Here is a 9,532-nt window from a genome sequence, read left to right on the forward strand (position 1 = left end):
TGTAAAAATGAACTGAAGAAGGAAATGTCAAACCACTCCAGTCTCTTTGCAACTAAAACCCAAAATGGGTTCACAAAAAGTTAGATGCAACTGAAATGAAGAGCAATAACAAAAAGGCCCATATATGAGAACTCAAGGTCCTATCATCTACTGCTTTAGATTTCTATCTGCCAATGCTTTAACAGCAGCTAGGTTGTTCAAGGTCTAGAGAAAGAAATAAAGAAGATCTGAGAAGGAGACCTGGCAGAGTCCCTAGTGAAATGGATCCACATGAACTTCTGTTGCCACCCCAATAAAGCCATAAGACATAAAAAGTACTGATGGCTAGATCTTCCATCAAATCATCTTTTTATATACAAGTCTACTCTTTGACTATTTAATAGAAGTTGAAAATTAGGGGCTTCAGCATGTTCTGGTTGAACAAGCCAAAATACCTGGAGTGCATTTTAGGGAAGAAATGTACATATGCAAAGGCATGAGTATCTTTAAGCTGTTATTTTAACAACCTGATGTAGTTTATGTAGCAATGCACCAATTATCTACTCATCTTTACGTAGGAAGAATTACACATTTTACAAATCCACACCATCACAAAACAAGCACAGTTGAGTTCAATGTTCTAATGTAGAATCATTGATCTTCATTTGTCTCTGGCTCATTCCACTCTTAGTGACTTGTATTTTTCATCTTAGTTCACCCCCTATAGACTCAGTACAAGTCTTTTGACATTATTTATCTTTATTTGATTCACATTTGCTCAGCAGTTGTATCCTGACGTTCATCTTCATTCACTTTTCATCCATTAAGCAAAGGTTATGGGACAGTGTTCGCCTTTGTTCTTCCCATCTCCACTCTGTAGCTGTTGCCCCAAGTCATTCCTCTTCGTTTGTTTCTGCTCTAACCAACCATCTTTCCACAACCCTGTTCTCTTCCTCTCACTTGTGTACATTACCAATGATTATTTAATGGAGTTCAATTTCTTTTACCTCCCATGCATTCAGGAGTCATCTGACATCATTTGTGCCCATCTTTTCTGTGTCCATTCAAATATTATTTGTCTTTATTCCTTTTCATTCAGTCAGCAATTATAGAGGTAATGCCATATGCTAGATTGCACTGTAGAACCCTGCTCTTGATGGAAAATGAAACATTTTTCATGTATGCTGTTGAATTTTTCTGACTTAAACTTCACCTATTATATTTTCTCATTATAGCAGACATACTAGATGAAACACACTGCCCTCAAATGATGGAGATAAAATAAGATGTCAAGGACCTCTATGTTGTATATTACTCAGGCAGGAAATATTGCAGTTTTGCTTGTGAATCACTTTCAGATGATAATTTATAAGACATGACACCACATGTGCCGAAGTAAAGGACTTGGTTAGAGAGTTTCTGAGGTTCCAGAAAATGACTTTGTAGATATTAGTTGAAGAGGTATCTCTGAGGTAGTAAACTAACAGGTGGAGAAGATGAACAGGGATTGATAGAAAGGAAATATTCCTAATGAATAGAGCCATCTCAAAGACGACTGTACTACCTTGGGAATTAATGGATTTCCTCTCAGTGGAGGACTTTAAAAAGAAACTGAATGATTACTTGTCAGTTATGTTATAACAGGGGCTCATCTTTAATTTGGGGTTGACTTAGTTGACTTTCCATTCAGCTCTTTGATTGCATGTCTGATCAAGAGACTGAGAATGAGATTTAAGTAGTGGCCCTTACATTGAATATCACTTTGACTGTGTGACACCTAGAAAAACCCATATGCTCCTTATGACATCGCTTTCATATCTGAGACATGAGAACTCCCTGTCTACTTCATATTAATATTGTGAGAGCGAAGGAAAATATATGTGAAAACAACAACTCAAAACTTATTATCACCCAAATACCAGTGAGTGGTATTCAGGCTCTAAGATCCTGAAAAAAATGATGATTTAAGAGAAGAGGTAAAAGATCGTCAAAGAATTGAAACTGAAAAAAGAAGATGGATCAGTCATGCTGCGGAAAAAAAAAGATAACTAATGGATACACCTCATGTTTGCACACTCCACTGCACACTGATGTCAAGAAACATGACGAAGGTGAGCATGTGTGGTGGACCCAGTGTGCAAATTTATGGGAACACATAGACAAGAGTTACAAAGGATGAGGAAGAACTGACATATGTGTTCTGTGTTGTTGAAATGAATATGTATATTGATAACCACAACAACTAATATTTGTATAGTGTCTACTGTGTACCAGGAACTGTGATAAGTATTTTACAAATATTATCTCATTTGTCCCTCCCAATGACACTACAAGGTAGATGCTATTATTAACCCAATTTTGCAATTGACAGACTGAATTAAACAGAGACTAAATGATCTATTCAGGGTCACACAGCAAGAAAGCGTTTGAGGCCAAATTTGAACTCAGGTTTTAATAATTCCAGGCCTGGTGCTATGTTCTCTGAATTACCTAGATGCTTCATGGATGAGATCACTGATCGATTGCAATATTAAAATATCACTTCTTTTTTTTAAGGTTTAGAAGCACATATGAAGATATTAGATGCATCAATGCCTACCCTGAATACACTAAAGATTCTAGATATACAAGGGATTCTTTCTGGTAGGGAAATTTTAATCAGAGCACATCAGCACTTTGTAGATGATAACCTAGATAGTGTAGATGTTAACCTGAATGTTGCATTATGGAAAAATAATAAAAAATTAATAGCTTACATAGATGACTCCTAGTAGAATTATATCAAAGAAAGGAATATTTGCAATGTTTGAACTCACTGGGGCATTGATATTTCAGTGATCTTATCTCGTATTATTTCAAAGACTTTATGTCTACCTGACAAAAGGAAACCATTTGCTTAAATCTTTTAATTCTCCTGGTGTTTTCTTTAAAATTCAAGAAGGTATTTAAATCACTTTTATCACTTAGTGTTTTCCTAAAGTAACTTTCTATCATAAGCCTTGGAGTTTTCCAGAGAAACTCCTGAGGAGTTTGGGTTTGGGGAAATAATTGAAGCTAGGCATGCAAGTGTAAATACAGGCAAATGCCAAATTCTCCTCCCGTAGTTCATTACAATGGGTTGGGTAGCACTTATTATATAGGTCTTAAAAAGGTGAAGAAACTTAGGCATTCTATTTCTGTTAAATTATTAGTCCCATTGATTGATCCTTGTCACTTAGAAATATAATAGAATGCCATCTTATTTTTGCTATTTGACACTTTTGATCCTAAGATCTCTTAGCACACCAAGAGCTGTTCTTGATGGTCCTTTCTAAGTAGCATAGTGGTTAGAACACTTGGTTTTATTGGAGTCAGAGATAAATGAATTCATTTGCTGCTTCAGACATATTACTAGGTGTATAACCCTGGTCAATTCACTTAACCCTTCTGAGGCTGCTTCCTCATTTGAAAAATGGTATTAAAGATAGCAGCTACCTTACAGAATTGTTGGAAGGATTAAATGAGATTATTATGTAAACACTTGACAAAGCACTATATAAATGCTAATTATTAATGTTATTATCGTTATTTTTATTGTTGCTTCTGGTTCATTCAACAAGTGGTTAAACTCAAATTTCTGGCCTTAAAATTTACAAGTACACATGTTTTTACTGATTTTTTTTAAATTGAATAACATAATAAGGCAAGAAATATACATGACACAGTTCCAGTCCTTAGACAACTAGGTACTTAATGATATTCTGTGGTCTATTAATCTGGGATGGATTTATATGCAAGCATTACAAGGGAAAGGCAATGATCATATCATTTAAGAACACAATGGTGGCTAGCACTGTGCTAGATTCATTATCAAGGTTCCATAAGCAATGTCAAATGGTGCTTTATAGCTTTTATAGCCCACCTCACTACTGCCCTTTGGGGAATTGGTTTTCATTTCTGGTGTATTTGTTTGTTTGTCATTGATGATTTTTCATATTTAGAATCTTTGACACGTATCAAATTAGAAGGAAAATCAAAGGCTTAAATCTTTCCACCTTCTTTCTACACAGACCAAAGTCAATTTTGGCTTTCATCAACTCTCACCTATACTATTCCAAACAGACTCCTAATCAGCCTCCCTTACTGTATCTTGCCCATCTCCAATCCTTCTTTTACAGAGCTTTCAAATTCATGTTCTTAATGTGCAAGCCTGACCATGTCTCTCTCCTGCCCAATTCCAGTGGCTCCCTCCTGTCTCTAGGCTAAAGCATAAGCTTCTCTGCATTCAAAGAATTTAGCAATCTAAGTTTAGACTGCCATCCTAGACTAATTTAATATTCTCCCCCCTCACATGCTCTGCAAAATTCTGGTCAAGCTGGATTATTTGCTGTTCTTTATAGGCAATATTTCAGTTCCCACCTCCAACCTTTTAGATAAACTGTTGGCCAAGTATATACATATATATATATATATATATAATATATGTACATATATTATATATATATATATGTGTGTGTGTGTGTATACATATATATATATATATGTATATCATCCTCAACATCTGGCATAGTTCTTCAAACATAGTGATGAGGTCTAGAGGTTAGGGGTCCTGGAACCCAAGATCACGACATGCGGGTCCTGCCTGAAAGAATTTGACCCAAGCCTTCTTTCAGCCAAAAACAAGGTTTATTGAAGATTTGCCATATTAGCTAGACTCTTAAGGAATCTGAGCATCTGTGGGCTATTTGCTAGATTGTGAAAATCTGAGCAGGGGCTAGATTCTAAGAACCCCAGCATCTTAATGGAGACAAGATGGATCTTATATACAGGTATGGAAGGGATCTAGGAGTGGCCAAGTAGTCTATGAGGTAACAGAATTCCAGGGACCTGGACCTCTAGGCCAAGGGAGAATGGAGCCTAGATAGGATTAAGGGGGAGAAAGGGCCAGGGATCATAGGGAGGTAAGACAATGTAGGGGAGATTGGGTGTAGCCACAATGAAAGGCCAGCTGATGGGATTATAACCTCAGGAGAATACCAGATTTGGCCGTGTTAGGAAACTGCCTAACCCCAAGTTCTTTTCCAGCCAAGACTGCAAGGTATGTAAGCCTCCTCTCCCTCCCTTTCTTGCTCTGCAGTTGGGGCTGCTCTCCAAGCACCAAGATTTGGAGGTGCTTTTCTGGCAGACAGTTTCAAGGCTGTCTAGCACTGGGCCTGACACTCTCAAGCTCTCAGTCCACTGGCTCAGTTCAAGGCCATGGACCTGGCTAAGAGTTCCGCAGAATAGAGGACAAGGATGGATGCCCTATTCGGAAGCGTATATTCAATTCTGTTAATTCCCTAGGCACCAGGGAATTGGGGAAAACTGCAGTTGCTTTTTGGTTCCCTGAGACTTACTCCCTTCCCTCTGAACCTCTGAATCCTCCTTCCTGGAGGTTACAGGGAAAGTTAGAACAGCTTAAAATATCTTGGCATAATCTGGAGGTTTTGTGATTGATCATTAGGGAATTTTGAAACACCTTTGATTTTGCCCTCCCCCACCTGGGAAAGGAAGGAGTGGGGAAGGGCAGCAGCTACAGCATGGGCCCTCCTGGCAATGGCCTTGGGCTCTGGGGCAATCTTTGCCTGGAAGCATCACCCAGGCTCAGCACATCCTGCTCAAGTTAAAGAAGCTGGCCTCCGAACTTGGGTAAGCATGCTCTTTTAAATTTGTAAGTTTTAACTGCTAGTGCTCTGTGTAAAGTAATTTGGAAGTTCATTTAACAAAACTGAAGTCATCTGAGTGGTAATGGGTTTGTTTCAAGTTTAAAATTAGTGAACTTTCTGTATCAGTTATGTCAAGCAACTTTTCATAATTTGGTTACCGCTAAAATAATTTAGCTGTTGTTAGTTATTGTTTTAATGTGTAAACTAGCCAAAAAGTTTGTGTTATGTATGGCTTGCTGAGAATTTGCAAGTGTATAGAAATTTTTAATGATTGGCTTTTTACACCAGGACAAATTTAAGTTTGAGATGTAAATCCTAGAAAAGTTTTTCCTAAGCTGTGATTAGTAAAACTTGCTGTTTAAGGTAAAAGCTCATAGGATTTTATTTTGAGTTGTCTGATGGGTCATAATCCATAATCATAATCCATCAATAATCAATAATCCACCATCTGTGAGAAATGTCAAAAGCTACTCAAAGAAGGTGCTACTGGTGGGAAGTCAGCATTGGGAAAAGCTGAGATGACAATTTTAGCCTCAGTCTAGGATGGGATCCTCCTGGTTCAGTTTCCCCATTATGTTCCTTTGAAAGGGAATATTACCCACCTGGCTATTCCTGAGTCTGGCTATGATATGGATTTGATACTTCAAGTTTGGAAAACTGAATCCAGACAAAGCTAAGGATGTTTTATCCTCTCAAAGTTGGGCCCTAAATCTAGTCCCTGATTTATATCTGGACCCTGCAGTCTTTTCTGTCAGATTTGTGTCTTCCAGACTACAGCCCATTCACCTACAGTTGGTAGCAAACAGCAAGTAGCAGTCAATGTCTCCCATCATTCCTTGGATGCAACCTGTGCTCAGTTCCAGTTAACCTCCTTTTTGGGACCCCCTCGAGGCAGGGACAGCTCTACACTCCTTACCAGCAGGAAGCAGTTTCAGAAGCCAAGACCTTCGCCCCTTACACCAAAATAATTTGGGTCCCATTTGTTTGAGGGGGGAATGATGGGGTTGGGATCTAGGCCCCAGAAAGGAAAAACCCTGGACTTTCCCACATGGACAAACCTCTGGTATTCACCTGGCCCTTCATCGTGGCTACACCCAATCTCCCCTCCATTGTCTTACCTCCTTATGGCCCCAGCCATTTCCCACCCTTAATTTTAGCTAGGCTCCATTCTCCCTTGGCCACGAGGTCTAGGTCCCAGGAGTTCTGTTCACCCCAGTTTACTGGCCACTCCTGGGTCCCTCCCACAGGCTTTCTGTATATAAGGTCCATCTTGTCTCCATTAAGATGCTTAGATTCTTATAATCTAGCCAAGGCTGGGATTCTTATAATTTAGCCACTGCTGAGACTCTTATAATCTAGCCACTGCTTACTCATGTTCAGACTCCTTAAGAGTCTGCCCAATATGATGGATGTTCTAATAAACCTTGTCTTTGGCTGAAAGAAGACTTGGGTTGAATTCTTTCAGGCAGGACCTGTGTGCTGTGATTTTGGGGTCCCAGCATCCCTGAACCCCTAAACTGCATCAATAGTAGTAAATTCATAATACTCTCTGTGATGATTTCTAGAGGTTTGAGGGTGATGGAATCCCAAAATCATGACATGCAGGACCTGCCTGAAAGAATTCAACCCAAATCTACTTTCAGCCAGAGAAAAAGTTTATTAAAGATAAACCATACAGGCCAGACTTTTAAGGAATCTGAACATTAGTGATGCCATAAAGACAAGCTGGAGTGAGAAAATCTCAGAGTTTAAATGGGGGCCAGGGAGGATCTGAAATATACTCAAGTAATTTTGGGTGACCAGAGGAGGGGCTGGGAAGAGGATCTGGGTGACTTAGGGAGAATTCTGATTGGAATGTTCTGGAGATTGAATAGACAATGGGAATAGAGAATGAAGAGAACTGGAAAAAAGAGATTTGAATGGGGTCTTCAAATAGATAATGAAGCTGGGATGGGAAAGTCCAGGAGGTTGAATAAGAATAGATAATGAAGGGAACTGGAAGGAAGAAGTTTGACTGAATAAGATGGAAAGGTGGGACAAGGGCTTTCAAAGGGAGATAAAGAGAGATAAGGAAAAGCCATTAAGTGGAATATAGCCTCAGGTAACCATTTGAGACCAGAGTGAGGCGAAAAGAAGTTTAAGGATTTTCCAGCCTGTAGACAAATGGGAGTCAAATTCTTTATTTTGAGGCAGGGGGCAAAGGCCTTGGCTTGGGCCCATACCCCATAATCTGAATTAAATTGTATGATGTGAAACTCTTTACCTAAAATATCTTGTTAATAAGCCTGATTTGGAAGAAAAAGAGCCCTGGAGTAGGGGATCAACTCAGCCAACAATTGTCCATTGTCTGCTCTGTACTGAACACTGTATGTTCCTCCATTTGCACCTGTTTCTTCAGCATTTTCTAAATTATCATCAAACTCTGGATCAATGCTACTATATTCACCTTATGAATGAAAACATAGAGGAGCAAGCATATCATTTTTATTGTATCCCAAAGAGACTAAAAGTCCCATCTGCTATATGGAAAATGTAATTTCTGAGTCTATAAAATTACTATTTTCAAACTAGTTCAATTTTTAATTTTTTGTGTCTTCCTCATTTTGAGTCAATCCTGGTAAACTGTCTTATTTGTAATTTGAAGTGATGGGGATATCATTAAATGGTAACAATGTCATTTCTATCACATTCTGAAATATCCAATTTTGATATAAAAACTAATTATTGGTGTTTAGTAATGTCTTAATGATAACATTGAAGATCAAAATGATCTTCACATTCCCTAAGGGCACATTGGAACTCAAGCTTTGAAAAAAAAATCCTAAAGTGAGGGAAGTCTGTTCAGTCTTTTCTAATTTCATATGGACCTAATTCTTTGTTTCTTTTCTTTGTATATTTTCTTCAGTTCCTTTCATAGCTCTTTACCAAAAAAATAATAAGTATCTGCATTTTTGAAACCATCCCAGCCTTCAAAAATAATTGGCTAAGAGAACACTTGTCTAATGTTCTAGGGGAAAAACTTCTGGGGGTATTTTGAAAAGAAAAGCAAAGTTTATAGAAGCCTTATTAATTCACATTTCCCTTTCCTTTATCACTCCTAAATTAGCATTTTTTTCCTCTGTGTTATATCACCCAATACAAACTTACATTTTTTTTCTAATGAGGAAATTGGCTTCTGTGGACTTTTTAATACTGACATTTCTTCCTCCTATGAATCATACTCATTTGACTGTGTCATGCCTTCCTCCATTCGGAAGGAAGGCTGCTATTTTAGAATATCACTGCATTTGGGTATTATCAATCTACTTATTGGTCCATCATAAATTTTGTGTAATATTAAAGAGTGAGAATCTCTGAGCTGGAAAAGATGTCTGAGACTATCCAGCCCAACATTTGCCTGACTGAGAATCCACTCTATTTAATCTTCAGCAAGTAATGGTACAGCATGGACTTTAAGACTTCTGCTAAGGAGGAAAGCATCACTTCCAAGGCAACTCATTCTCTTTTTCAATTGTGCCAAATTGTTTCACTGTTCATTCACTCAATAAGTACTTGTTAAACATTTACATACAGTCATTGAGTTAGGGGCTTGGTAATGATTACAAAAAATGAAGCTATCCCTCCTCTCAAGGAGCTTATGTTCCATTGGAATTTTTTAAAGTACACAAAATAGAAGAAATATTTGTGTAGATATAAAGTATTATTTTTTGGGGGGGGAGGAGAACACTAACAACTGGAAAAGATGAGAATATGCTTTCCTGTGCTTGTGGCACTTAAGCTGAAATTTAAGAGAAACTAGGTATTTTATGAGGCAGAGATAAGGATATAACACATTCCAGTCATGGGGGATCACCTCTGCAAGAAATAAA

This window comes from Vombatus ursinus, unplaced genomic scaffold (assembly GCF_900497805.2).
Source record: "Vombatus ursinus unplaced genomic scaffold, bare-nosed wombat genome assembly UNPS02014773.1, whole genome shotgun sequence".
Lineage (NCBI taxonomy): Eukaryota > Metazoa > Chordata > Mammalia > Diprotodontia > Vombatidae > Vombatus > Vombatus ursinus.